This window comes from Solanum tuberosum, unplaced genomic scaffold, assembly GCF_000226075.1.
Source record: "Solanum tuberosum cultivar DM 1-3 516 R44 unplaced genomic scaffold, SolTub_3.0 scf00106, whole genome shotgun sequence".
Classification (NCBI taxonomy): Eukaryota; Viridiplantae; Streptophyta; class Magnoliopsida; order Solanales; family Solanaceae; genus Solanum; species Solanum tuberosum.
In genome coordinates, this window is record NW_006239032.1 from 152,823 (window position 1) to 167,678 (window position 14,856).

General features: G+C 33.5%; 1 pseudogene; it reads left to right on the forward strand.

The window, feature by feature from the left end:
• Nucleotides 1–242: 242 nt before the first annotated feature.
• Nucleotides 243–10,406, forward strand: LOC102579863 (diphthine--ammonia ligase-like; annotated as a pseudogene).
• Nucleotides 10,407–14,856: the final 4,450 nt, after the last annotated feature.

Genomic DNA, 14,856 nt, shown 5'->3' on the forward strand with positions numbered 1-14,856 from the left:
GTTTATATACTTAGAATATTTCAAAAAGTGATTTTTCTAAAGTTAGTAAAATTACGGCACAACAAAGAAAATAAAAATATTGATCTGCTAATAATATGACTTTTTATTCCCTTCCTTACTTTTTTTACTGTGTACTTTTCCACTTTCAATATAATATTTTAATTTATTTAATTGAAGTTGATGTGAATCCCACAATTGTCTCGCAATTCCCATTCAAATTTTACATTCTCTCTCCTTTTGGTTTCATTTTTCAGCCTTAACTGATAGCTTGGGCCCCAAGATCCACATGTCAAAAAATGGGTGGAGCCTCACACAAATTTCGCCGGCGCTATCTTGTCGGAGAAGGAGACAGTTACTGGCCGGAGGCGGTGTTAAACAATATGAAAGTCGTTGCTTTAGTCAGTGGTGGCAAGGATAATTGCTATGCCATGATGAAATGCATTCAATATGGTCACGAGGTTCTCAATTTTTGTCTATTTGCGTAGGTGTTTGATGATTTTGTCTTGTTATTGTGCTCTTATTCTGGTAATTTTCAGATTGTTGCGTTGGCTAATTTGATTCCTGCTGATGATGCAACCGATGAGCTTGATAGCTACTTGTATCAAACAGTGGGCTTTTTTCTTATTTTTTTTCCCCTTTAAATGCTGAAAGAACATATGGTGACACTTTTGTAAGCAGGAGCGGAGCTAGCCTTTGGTTATAAGTTCGGCCAAAGCTAGTAACTTTGGTCCAAACCCATATATTAAAATTTTCATTGAAAATGTACAAATTATCTCTCCCACTTTCAATTTGCTTGTCTTAATTTCCTCCATTTCAAAAGTATGACTCTTCCCTTTTATTGGGCAACTCTTAAATTCTTACTTTGCCCGCGGCATGTTTTAATACCACAAGGTCAAGAGTGTTTTGGTACATTCTACCTGTCTTTTGTTTAAAACTAGAGCCGTCAATATGGGCTAGGCCTGTTGGGCCGGTCTGGCCTAACCCGGGATTTAATAGGGATGGGCTAACAATTTTGGAGCCCATTTTAAAAAAGGGCTTTTTAGCTCTGCCTGAATAAGCCTGCTGATTTGTGGGGCTTGAGAAATATAGGTAGGGCTGGCTCGGGGGCTAATACAAATTAATTAAAAAATATAATATAATATTAAAATTTAAAATTAAAGAGATCCAAACTCAAAATCTATTTAAAGTTTTTAGGAAATCACCTAGTATAGAAGTTGCATCCACCATGAAAATGTCCAAACACTTGTTGCTACTCAAAACTAGTTACATGGTTTTTCTCAAACTGGTAATATTTTTTTGTGTACATTTAAATATTATAATTCTCAATTTAGTAATTTTTAATATTTAACTAATTGAAACCGCATATAAATTGCATATGAAAATGAAGATGTTAAGACAATCTTCCCACAAGTTGATTCAGATATGCTTGATGAAGATGATAATGAAGTGTTAGATACGCCATAGGCTTCATGAAGTGTTAGATACGCCATAAGTTTCATGATTTTTTAAGGAGTTTATTTTTTACATTTTTATAGTTGGAATATTGTCATATTTTTTGTGTTTTATTGTGATCATTGCAAAACAGTTAGGTTAATATTTCTATTTAGATATTTATACTTTTACTTGAAAAAACTTAATAAATATTATAAAGATAATTTTATTTGTGGATTTGATTAACAAGTAGTAACATTAACACCATGTAATATTGTTTTATCAATATCTATGATAATATTTTTAAATTATAATTTATAATTTAATTTAATAATTATAAAAAAATATATAACTTTTAAAAAGTGGGCTGGCCCGGCAAGCCTGTAGCCCACGTACTTGTGGGTTGGGCCGATCGTTTTGTGGCCCACACCAAAAATGGGCTAGCCTAGCCTGGCCCGTAAAATGTCAAAGCCTGTATGGGTTAGCCCGGATGGGGTGGGCTAGCCCATATTGACAGCTCTATTTAAAACCACAAAATTCTAAAGTTTATTTACTTTCTTAAACTTCGTGCGAAGTTAAAATCAGCAAACAAATTAAAACAAAGAGAGTAATTTAGAACCTTGTGACTTTAGAATTAGAATCTCAAACACATAAACTTCAGATTTTGTCTCTGGCTCTGTCTCTGCTTCTATGTCCCAACATATGAATTTCCTATATGCATAACATTCAGAGGATCTGTCATAGTTAGATTATTTTATTGAAGATGTGTTGAATTAGAGAAGTTAATTTTATATGTATGTGAAAATGGCACTAATGCTTTAGGGAACATCCTTCTTGCAAAACTCAATCTGACTGAAACTTATCAAAATGAAAAAAAATATGATCTTTTGGTTAGTTATAAGCTGATTTTTCTATCTTCTATGATAATGGTGGTGTCTAGGCTGTCTTGCGCACCTTGAGGTTGTAAGCTGCTATTAGAAAGTTTCTATTATGTATCTGCTATGAAATGTCTTGATGTATTTTTCTGCTAAAACAGTTGTGACTTGTGAGAAAATCAATATTATGATTGTTGGGCTTGTAAGGTGAAGACATCCACAGAGAGAAAATGTTGTAGAAGTTCCAATATTAAGATGGATGTGCGGTCATACATGCTTGATAAGAAATAAATGATCACATCCAATAGAGGGTAAAAGTTGTATGGAGGATAAAATGAGAGAATGTCCCCTTAAATGGGTTGTTGATTGGCAGCAATAGATGAGATTGAATCAGTCAGAAGGTTCACTCCTCACCCTGGTGGATTGGGGAGTTGAGACTTCCTTGCTCTTTTTCTTTGAGAAAGTTAACATTTTATAGACAACAATGCACCATTGGTGTATTTCCGTAGTAATTACATCAGGAGTATACAGTAAGCAAAACCAAAAGATCTATCATCTATACCCTTCCTAAACTATCTAAAAAGTGAGTAGTAGCCTCCACCTCTCTAGGAAGGACATGGTTACACCAAAAATAAAAGGTTATAAGGCAGTCTGGAAAGGGATGCCCTTGTTTTTTAAGCATCTCTGGTTCCTTGTTATCCAAATTGTCCACTAGATGCAAGCAAGGACAATCTTCCATCTTTCCTTGTGACCTGATGTATTCATTTCTCTATTCCAACATGCTAGAAAATCTGAGGTGTGTCTTGGCATGGACCAACTGGTTCCCCTCAAATTAAAAAAGACATGCCATAATTTTTCCGTCGCTCTGCAATGGAGGAAGAGATGTTTTGTTGTCTCTGTTTTTATTTCACAAAAAAAGCACCTGGAGCATAACTGGTGGCTTCCCCTTTTCATTTGATTGTCCGGAGTTAGTACTGCTTCCCTAGCTACCAACCAGGTGAAACAAGCCACCTTGTGAGGTACATTAATTTTTCATATCATCTTCCAAGGCCATGGTAGAAACATTTCAACTGGCTTGTCAAGATGTCTATAAGCTGATTTTATTGTGAACTTCCCATTGTTGGCCCTCAACCATTGTAAACTATCCTCATTTGTGTCAAGGTTTTTTGCCTGCTCCAAAGATTTGTAGAAATCAGCTTATTTGTCTATTTCCCAATCATTCAACCTTCTCCTAAAAGATAGGTTCCATCCTTGGTCGTCTCTGACTTCTGCTACTGTTGCTTCCTTCTGTTGGTTCAAATTATAAATTTCAGGATGCAATTGTTGTTTCAAGGAGTGTTGTCCAACCCACACATCATTCGAGAAAAATGTCTTCCTTCTATTTCCTACAACAATTTTTGAATTTCCCCATATTTTAGACCACAAATTCCTGTTTGCTCTCCATAAACCAACCCCATAAAGGCTTCTATCTTCCTTAGTAATCCATAAGTCGTCCATTGCAAATCTGGAGATTATAACATCTTTCCACAGTCCTTGTTCTACAGAAGCAAACTTCAAGTGGAGACTTTGTTTTGAACTTTGAGATTCTTTATCCCTTCTTTTTTGTTGTTTAACACCATATCCCATTTCACCAAGTGATATTTCTTTTCCCCCTCTCCATTTCCTTGCCATAAAAAGTTTCTCCTAATGGATTCTAACTTCTTTTAAACTCTCCCTGGCATAGGGAATAAAGACATCATGTAGGTTGACATAGCATCAAGCACACTATTAATTAGTGTCAATCTTTCACCCAAGGATAGGTATTGGCTTCTCCAATTTATCAGCTTTTTTTCACACTTCTCCACCACTGCATTCCATATGTTCTTTAATTTACTGTTTGCTCCTAGAGGTATCCCTAGGTAAGTGGTAGGCATTTCTCCCGCTTTACCTCCTAAGATGCCAGCTAGTCTGTTGATTTCTGGGACTTCATTCACGGGGTGGACAAAACTTTTGCTCTAGTTTATATGTAGTCCAGAGACAGCTTCAAATAGTATGAATATGATCCTTAGATGCTTTAGTTGTTCTTCCTCTGCACCACAGAACACTAGGGTGTCATCAGCATACTACAAATAGGAGATAGATAAGCCCCTGGTGTCACTATCATTAATCCAAGACCCTCTGATCATGCTATTTGATTGTGGTGTTTTCAACATGTCACTTAGTCCTCCCATAGCTAGGATAAAAAGGAAGGGGGAGAGGGGATCCCCTTGCCTTAATCCTCTTTCAGAGGGAAGAAACCAGAGGGGGTACCATTTATTAAAACTGAGAATTTGACTATTCTCACACAATACTTCAACCAATTTGTCCACCTATTTTCAAAACCCATCTTCTCCCGTGTTTACTACATAAAGTCCCAATTGAGGTGATCATTGGCCTTTCTATGTCCAATTTACATAGAATTCCAGGAACTTTAATTATTTTCCTCACATCTACACATTCATTGGCTATAAGTATGGCATCCATGATCTGCCTACCCTTGATGAATGCCAATTGATGTGTATCCACCAGCTTTGACATCACTTTCTTGAGATTTCCTTGCTCTTAGGCCTAATGTAAGGCTAATAAGATCAGGAAGAAGGGGATTTGGTTCTTCCTTTTATTTAGACAGGCTCTAATCGTGATTTTGACTCTATTATGATACCTCCCTCTGTTGCAATAGAAATCTAGAATGGAGGTGACTTCGCTACACTTGTTTATAGTTGGAAATTCCAACTCGAAGGCCCTAGTGCTACTGACTTTGTCCATGTCCTATATAAACCTCTAGATGCATTGGGTTATTGATGCGATCATTTGATGATTGAAGATTCTAAAAGGAAATTGTTTCAGAATACAAATACAAATATCTCAGAATCAGTGTGGACCTAACTAAAAGCAAAATGCAGGTGAAGTAAATTATCTCTATAGACGATAATAATAGTTGAGTTGGTCAGTGTAACACTAACAGCATGTCTAGTGTTTTTCAGGATTCCTTTTATCCTGGTTAGACTTGTATGTTTCTGCTGCAATAGTATGAGACTGACATAGAGAATCCAACATTTGTGTAAAAGACAAATTAGTTATATTGTAATGATAGAACCTGAATGCCGAGAATTTATATAGCCACACCGGAACTAATTTCAGGTTGAGTTATAGTTTATTGATCCATTTTCTAGCATCTTGATGTCTCCCATCTACTAGTGGAAATTTCCTTTCTTATTTACAAGAATTCTGATCATAAGTTTTGTTAATAAGAAAGATAAGCCATATTCTCCTCCTCTCCCTAATACCACGTTTTCATTTAAAATGTTCGGTAACTGTATCTGCAGGTTGGGCACCAGATAGTTGTTAGTTATGCTAAATGCATGGGACTCCCATTATTCCGGAGGCGAATTCAAGGATCCACAAGGCAAGCCTTTTTGCAGTCAATTGCGTAAGTTTGAAAATTTTATTACTGGGTTCTTATTAAAGAACCGGAGAGGTGACATTTATTTCTTGTTGAAGGATAGAGAAGTGAAGTTGTCTTAATTATATATATATATATATATANNNNTATATATATATATATATATATATATAAAACAGATAGAATGGGAAAATGATGTTTTCGTAATACTTCTACCTGAATATTCTCTGTAAAATGTTATATTAATGTAATTGTTAACTTGCATATGCCAAAGATAAAAAAAAGTAGCTTCATACCTACAGCACAATTTTTTATTTATAATGTTCTATTTATAACTTTTCTAGTTGGATTTCGCAAGCATCATGACCTAAGCTACAGTATGACTCCGGGTGATGAAGTTGAAGATATGTTATATTGTTGAATGAAGTAAAAAGACAGATACCCTCTGTTACAGCAGTATCTTCTGGTGCAATTGCATCTGACTACCAGAGATTACGAGTTGAAAGTGTATGTTCAATGTTAGGGCTCGTTTCATTGGCGTACCTATGGAAGCAAGATCAATCATTTCTTCTGCAGGAAATGGTAAATTTGTGTTAGAAATAGAGAAAATGTAAATTGTTATTATAACTTTATTCTGAAGTTCTCTTCTTTTCTTTTGTCCCTCCACTCCCATGGCAGATAAGGAATGGAATTATTGCAATAGCAGTGAAGGTAGGAATCTGTGAGGTCTTTTAATTTGAGATTTCACATGTAAATATTATACATGTAGGATTCGTGATTTTTTTTTTTTGGTCACTCTATATGAAATCAATTGATGACTTGAGAACCCCTCAAAACACTACACTCTATACTTCTGAAATCTTTTCAGGTTGCTGCTGTTGGACTGAACCCCTCACAACATTTGGGAAAAGAGATTGCATACCTGGAGCCCCATCTCCACAAGCTAAAAGAGTATGATATGGTTAACAAAAAATTTGGCTTTGTTTTACTTCACTTTTTTTGCATTTTTATTTCTCTTTTTGGCAGGTTATATGGAATAAATGTCTGTGGTGAAGGTGGAGAATATGAAACATTAACGCTTGATTGCCCTCTATTTAAGGCAAGTATTCCATCTCTCTCTCCTTTTGGATGGACTACATAGAGAATATATGGTTGTACTATGTGATCTCAAGAAGTATGATAGCTTAATTACTACTTCTGTGATGAAGTATCACCAAGCACCTTTGGAGGATATTTATCCATCTGATCCATGATTTTTGTTTATGTTGCATTTTCAAAAAATGCATTTTCGTGGTGTGATAGTACATCCTTATGCATTTATTTTTGCAATTTTTGTTGGGATTAATTATTTTCTAAATTTTGGTGGGAAAAATTAGAGTGTAGTCCTCTAAATGGATTTAGTAAAGCTCATTGTAACCTTCAAAAGTTAAATGAAGCAAAAAGATGTGAGACAGGGAACGAAATTTGGTGCTTTAAAATTACACACCTCTTCTTTCTTTATCATGTCTAATTTTTCTACTCTCCCAGATTTTCTGAACTCTCCCAGAATGCTCGAATTGTGCTGGATGAATTTCAAATCGTCTTGCATTCTCCAGATTCCATAGCCCCTGTTGGCATCCTCCACCCCCTGGCATTCCATCTGGAAAATAAGGTAGAGTCAATATCTTCAAACGGCATTGACGAAGCCAGCGATTTGGATACAGTATTTGAAGTGGAAGGAGATGTCCAACAAGAAGGTGAAGCTGCTAGTGAATTTGTTGCTAAAAGCTCTGAGCGGTGAGGTGTTACTAAACAGGAGCTCAAAGTTTCTAAAACAATGAAGGATAATGTCTTTTCTATTTCTTGCTGGCTCCAAGACTCCAGTAAAAATTCATCAGGTAAAACATTGGAGTTACTGTAGAAGGTTAATGTTATAAGTGGAATCATATTGGATATTCTGCTATATGTTAAATTTTCTCTATGATTTTTCGTGTCTCTTTTGGATCTCTTTTGTTTTCAATGCTTTTAGCCTTGTTATTGCCAGATCTGCAGGAGGATCTGGAGGTTGTTCTAATGAGAATTGAAGCTCTGCTCGTGGAAAATGGTTCCTCTTGGGAAAATGTACTGTATATCCATCTTTATATTGCTGATATGGATGAGTTTGTTGTGGCAAATGAGACCTATGTCAGATTTATTACTCAAGAAAAGTGCCGTTATGGTGTACCATCACGGTCCACCATTGAGCTCCCTCTATTGCTAGTTGGTTTTGGGAGGGCATATATTGAAGTTTTAGTGGCAAATGATCCTACTAAAAAGGTCCTGCATGTACAAAGTATTTCTTGCTGGGCTCCTAGCTGTATTGGTCCATACAGTCAGGTACTGATCTTCTTAAATAGTTAACCATTCATATTGTTCTGGGACCAGCACGATTATCATTTTCAATCTGTCTTGCTTTGGACTTGAATATGAAGCATATAATTAACTAGATATTTATAGCTTCTGTTACTATTCGGGAGAATAATCATCTTGAAAATTTGCTTCTGATTTATTTACCACACCATTATGTTGCAGGCAACTTTGCACAATGAGATACTACACATGGCAGGACAGCTGGGCTTGACCCAGCAACTATGTTGCTCTGTGAAGAAGGTCCTGTTGCGGAACTTGAACAGGCACTGGAAAACAGTGAAGCAGTTGCTAGAAGCTTTAACTGTTCAATATCTACATCAGCCATGGTTTTTGTGATATATTGTTCAGAATCTATAGAAAAATCAGAAAGAATTATTGTCCAAAAGAAAACAGAAACACTTCTTAAGCAAATGAAGTCGAACCATGCTGATGGCACAAAGAAGTCCAAAGTCCTAGATCCAATTTTCCTATATGTTTTTGTTCCTGATCTGCCGAAAAGGTAATTTGTGTCGGCAGTGCTCCATTGACCACAGTATAAATGACACTCTAATATTTGTGCCTCCAAGAACTGTTATGTGAATAGTTAGCTGTAGTGTAATTGGATATCTGCTATCATCATTTTAATTCTCTTTGTATTTGTGTTTCTTGTTATGCCATATGTTGTCTATCTCCAGTAAGTATGACATGAGAATAAAATGGGCCTATTATTTATCTGCCTTTCTCGTAAAAAATTAATTGAGTGCACTTTCTCTATGTAGAGCTCTGGTTGAGGTAAAACCCATGTTTTACACGGGAGAGTATTTGTCGGGTCCAACTGACTTAGCCAAGCAATCACAATCCACAGAACAAGATTATTGGGGGCATGACATTAGCCTTCAGAAATGTGTTGCTTACGACAAAATATGCACAGTAATTCTTTCAGTTACTGAAGAGCTTGCAGCAAAAAATTGTTCCCTCACTAGTGTTGCATGTCCTGCCAATGTTATGTCCAAAGGTCTTGTTGAAAAGGAACAAGTTATATTGATCGCCAGATTTTGCATTTCTCGTCTCGATAAAGTCCTTTCGGAGAAGAATTTCTCTTGGGACGACGTAATGGTTAGTTTCTTTTTCCTGGCCAACTGTTTTATTTCACAAATTTTCCTGGAGTGATATCGTACTTCTACTTATAAATCTGTGCAAGGTCTCCTTGATTAAATAGCTAAATATATTACTTTCACTTTTCTTTCAAGAAATGACCAGGAAAAATACTTGTCAGGGGACTTATTAAATAAATACTTCTCAGGGAGAAAAAGAGACTAAGAAGGAGTCTTTTCTTGACCTTATTATGCAATATGGGTAGAATTGTTTGTAGTTGATGAACTACATAGGTGAAATTGGAGTGGCTGCGGCGGAGGTTGAAGAGCAATATCCGGGAAGAACTTCAATAACTAGTCGCTCTTTGCATTAGACATGTTATTGAAAATATGGGGAAGTTCTCTGTAGATGCCTACACGGATTTTTTTCGAAAAGAGATTATGCCTTGAGCACATTATAGCTATTATGAGTAATTAGCTGTCTAAGCTGAAGGTGCTGAAAGGATGAGAAAGTGGTAGAAAAAAGTAAACAGTGGTAAAATAACTCTCTTTTCCTTCCAATCCATTGAAATAAAACTGTTTGAAAGGCTTGGTTACTTCTCAGTAGGGGTGGTAGAATGGGTAATTTATATGGGTATCCACTCATATTTGTACCCAACCCATTTAAAATATGAGTCTATTCGAGTAATTTATCCATTTTTGTTTAACTCGTTTTCGATAGACTCATATTCTACTCAACTCGCTCGTTTGTCACTCCTACTTCTCAGTAATGGTAGGGAGGAATTGACAAAGATTGAGTCACTAAAGCTGGGGATTTCTCTCTTATAGTCTGCACTTCAAAAGACCTTTTCTTGCTTTGCTATTCTTTTTCCCAGATGAAATATTCCAGTCCTCTTAACACTTTGTCTCCTTTTTTTGCAGAATTTCCGGCTCTACTTTGCGAGCAACCTTAATATCTCTCATGGAACATTGTCTGCAATCTTCTCTGATGTGTTCAATGAACTTGTTCAGATGAGTCGGAGAAAAAAAGTAGACGCTGAGCCTATTTTAAATATAGTTCCTGTCTTGGGTGCCGGGAGGTCTTTATTGACCTTGGATGATATATTCACATGTGAACTCATTGCTAGCAAATGTTAGTTCTCATTTAAACTGGGGAAACCATATATTATATGTTCAATTCAGAAAAAGAGAGCTTTGAACTTGACCAAATTCTTATTATATTTTTGCCATACCCAATTGTTGCAATTTACACTTAGCTTCAAATGAATATATGAGTGTTTCGACTTGAATTCAAGAGATGGTGACTCTTGACTGTTCCTTGATGGGAAGATTTCAGACTTGGAAGAAATGTTTCTAATTGCGTTCTGTTATAGAGCTCAAGTTTGTAAGTCATTTGGTTTGAAGGAAAAAATTTACGCCAAGCGTTTACTGGTGGAGTTGAATGGTAAAACCTTAGCCCGCAGTCAGTGATTTATGAAAATGTGTATTAATTAACTATAGTTTAATGATAGGAGCGTTTGTGAAGGCATGTATCATGTATTTAATGGATTAGTATAAACACTTAGTGCAAGTAAGCTTTTACTGAGTTAGTAGAAGCTAGCTGGTGTAGTGGCTTCTTTTTGAACTGGTTTTAGTACTTTGAAGTACAGGTGTTCACGGTTTGGTTAAAAATTGATCCAAACAATTAAATACAAATACATCACGGTTTGCCCGGGGTGGCCTCCGATACAATATTGAACAATAGAATAAGAGTTGAAGCTTGTTTGTACTTGGTTGTAATTTTGATTATTTCTTGTGTACATAGTTTAATGTATTTATATTCAAAACAATGAACAAAGTAATATAGTTGTACAAAGTACTACAATCTTAAATCTATCCAACTTCAATCTAGACGCTTTGTAGGATTTTAGAACTAGGTAGATGACTAAACAGTGAGTTTTTGAACAAAAAGTGTAACGGAAATGATTTAAAATTTCAAACTTCTCTTCAAATTTCTGATTTCAACATGTTGTATATATACATTCCTAGAAATTCATTAAAATTGTTATATCTAAAATTCAAATAATATAAACTTAAAACATATAAATTTAATTAAATAAAAGATTTATCAAACTTAAGTTACTTAAATTACAAGTCATAACTTAACTTAAAATTTTTAATATAAGCTTAAAAAAATTCAGATCTTAAAAACTTATAACATAACTTCAAAAACATAGAAAAAAATAACTTTAATAAAACTTAACTTACAAACTTAGTATAAATTGAAAAGTTTAGAAAAAGTATCTTTAAAATTGACTTATACCAAAAAATTAGATAATAAAATAAGATAAACTTAAATCTTAACTTCAAGTAATTTAAAATTTTCAAAGCTTAAATACTTGATAAACTTGGGGAAAAAAATTATGTATATTTTCGTAATTCATAATATAATATTCATTTATTTTTAACTCTAAAAAGCTAAAGAAATATTTTTGAATAGCTATATGTGCAGTCATGTTTATCTCATCCCATCCCCTTCCATTCCGATCCGTCTCGGTTCTATCCCGGTATATAGGAAACATGTTGAAGCCGAATTTTAATCTCAGTAATTTCAGTCTGATTCATCTCGGTACCAGTCAACAATCCGTTCAAACCATCTCGGTCCGATCCGGTACCGGGTCATTCCGGTTCGATGGTCCCATTCCGATCCGATGTCCAGTGGAGACATAGAAGGGTCAATAAAATGGGGATTAAAGCCAAAATTTAGAAAAGAATATTACATTTATTTAATTTTTATTAGTATGATTTATTTTCAAAAATTCTAAAAATATATTGTAATTGATTATATTTAATACTATTTTTTCTTTCGAATTTAGAATATAACATTTCTATTAATATATTTTGTAAGACAAGAATAAACATATATAAATTATTGTACGTTACCTAACAATACAAATGATAAAATCCCTCTTATTGATTATAGTTTTAAAAAGTTTCTCAATAAAATCAATTGTTTACATAAATCATCAAATTATTCTTAAAGTATTTAAAAATAAAATTAAGACTTCACTTATTTGAATATACCAATTAAAATATCTTTTTTTTTTCTTATAGAATATTTTGTAATACTTTTAATAACAAAAATAAATATTATAGTGATTGCTATCTTTAGAAGACATTCAAAGTTATATACGATAATTTTTTTAATTTAATTATTTAAAAATATAATTAGCTTGACCAACATGGGTTGTGGTGCACTGGTGGGAGTGCTTCACCCTTAACCAGAGGTCTCGGGTTCGAACCCTGGGAATGAAGAAAATCCTGTTGGGAGCGCCACCCCCGAATGGGCCCTGCAGAGCGCGATCCGAATTTAGTCGGAGCTCCAATGTGGGCTCCGAACACCGGGTGGAAAACCAAAAAATATATATATAATTAGCTTGAGCTTAAATTTTTTAATAAAACATCTCAAAGAACTGAAGACAAAATATTAAAACATGATTGACTTTTAATTATAATTCCATCAATACTAAATGGGAAAATAGTCAAAAATACCCTCAACTTTGTTTTATTGGTTGACTCTGCCCTTACCATTAAAACGAAGTTATTCTTACTAATGCCGTTACTAATTTCATCATTTGTGTCCTCAATAAGATGGAAAAACCCAAATAACTTAAATTAACCTGATTTCAACTAAAATTCCCCCACCCCCCTATTTTAACCCTAACCAAAAGGGCAACATCGCTCCTAACGGAGTGATTTTCTTCTGACAAAATTGACACCGTTACTCCTTTAAAAAAACATAAAAATCGCTGCCCCAGCAGCGATTTTCTCAAAAAAAAAATAATAATTTAGAAATAGCTGCTATAATTTTTTTTTATTAAAAATTCTCGAGGCGAGGACTGCTTAAAAAAATAATTGGAAATCGCTCCACGTGTAGCGATTTTAGTTAAAAAAAAATAATTGGACTCCCTTTTTTTTTTTCTTCTCCGGTCAAATTCTTTACAGAATTCATACAATTTTTTTAGACTTTATTGAATTATTGATAACAAAATTAGTTATTTTTCTAAGAAAATTTAAAATTTTGAAGGTATCATCAACTACTCATTTTCATATAACTTCAAAATTAGAAATGATAATTTTAAAAGAATCAATGAATTCCCCGAAAATTGAAAGAACTTAATTGAAATCGGATAAAAAAACTATATGATACTTCCTAATCATCTTGAAATCTAATGGGTTTATCAAATTGTTCGAAATGTAAGAAAATATTTAGATAAAATTTTAAAATTAAAGAGAGTAAAACTAATAGTAGTAAAAAAAGGAAGGTGAAGTTGTGGTAAAATAGTGACATTGAAAATGAGAAGTTTCAATGGAGATGTCAATGAATTTTTGAAAAGAAAGAAGAAAGAAAGAGAAAAAATAAAAAGGAAAAAAAGTTAAAATAATAAGAAAAATAAGAAAATATATTTTATAATAAAATACTTATAAAAATAAAATTATATTAGTTATTATAGGTTGCTTACTCTCTTTGAGAGAGTGCACACCACTCTCTATGTGAGGTGGACGAAAAATGATATAATAATATCTTTTCAAAATTGTTTAGTGGGCTAATAGGACGATTGCAAAGTTAATGTGTCTTTTTGAAAATTCAGGACAACTTCAATGGTGATTTTATGTCTTTTCTCTAAATAAACATTGATTACAAATTCAATAATTAAAATGAGCTATGGGTTTTAATTGCAAAATTCAAAATTCGTAAACTTTAAATTTCGGTCTCATCTCTACATGTGAGTCAATTCGTATAAGCTTGGATTTTCTGAACATGACTCATTTGACAACTCAATACATGGATGTCATAAGTCTATTGACATTAAATAGGTAATCTCTTTTTACATTAAGCTAATTATGCAAAGTTTGTTTGTTCGTTCATATAAATAATGTATTTAAGAATCTTTTATTACTTAGCAAGATAATTCGAGTCGGTCATTTTAGTATTAAACACGCATGATAGTCTTCATTTACCTAACATATTGCTCGGGCTTTTCAAAAATATTGTCTCATCTAAGACCATCTCCAACATTACTCTATTTTAGTCTCTATTCTCTATATTTAGAGAGTAAAATAGAAAATATCCTTTCCAAACACTCTATATTTTACCCTCTACTCTCCAATTATAGAGAGTTGAATAGTAGTTATCCATACTCTCTATTTCACTTTTCATACTCTCTATTTCATTTTTTGAATATTGTATTATTATTTCTATTATTTTGTAATTAACATGTTATTTTCATATAAGGATATTAATTAAATCTCTAATATTCATAATTTTAAAAAAATGTAATATAACATTTAAAAAAATATATTATTTAGTATATATTACTTTCAACCCGAATAAATAATATTTCAAATATTTTTTTTAAAATTTTCGTCACTTTAAGTGAATATAATTTGATATTATTATTAATGTTTACTATGAAGAATTCACAAAATTTAATGATAAAATGAAAATTTAAATAAAAAAATACAACACAGAACAATATAATTTAAATACAAGATAACAATACAACACAATATATAACACAATTATTTTTAAAATCACAATAATAATTTAATGATCCGGTAGGTTGTCACGACCTAGACCGTCGTGATTGGCACCTACACTAACCTTCCGGTGAGAGAACCATTAATG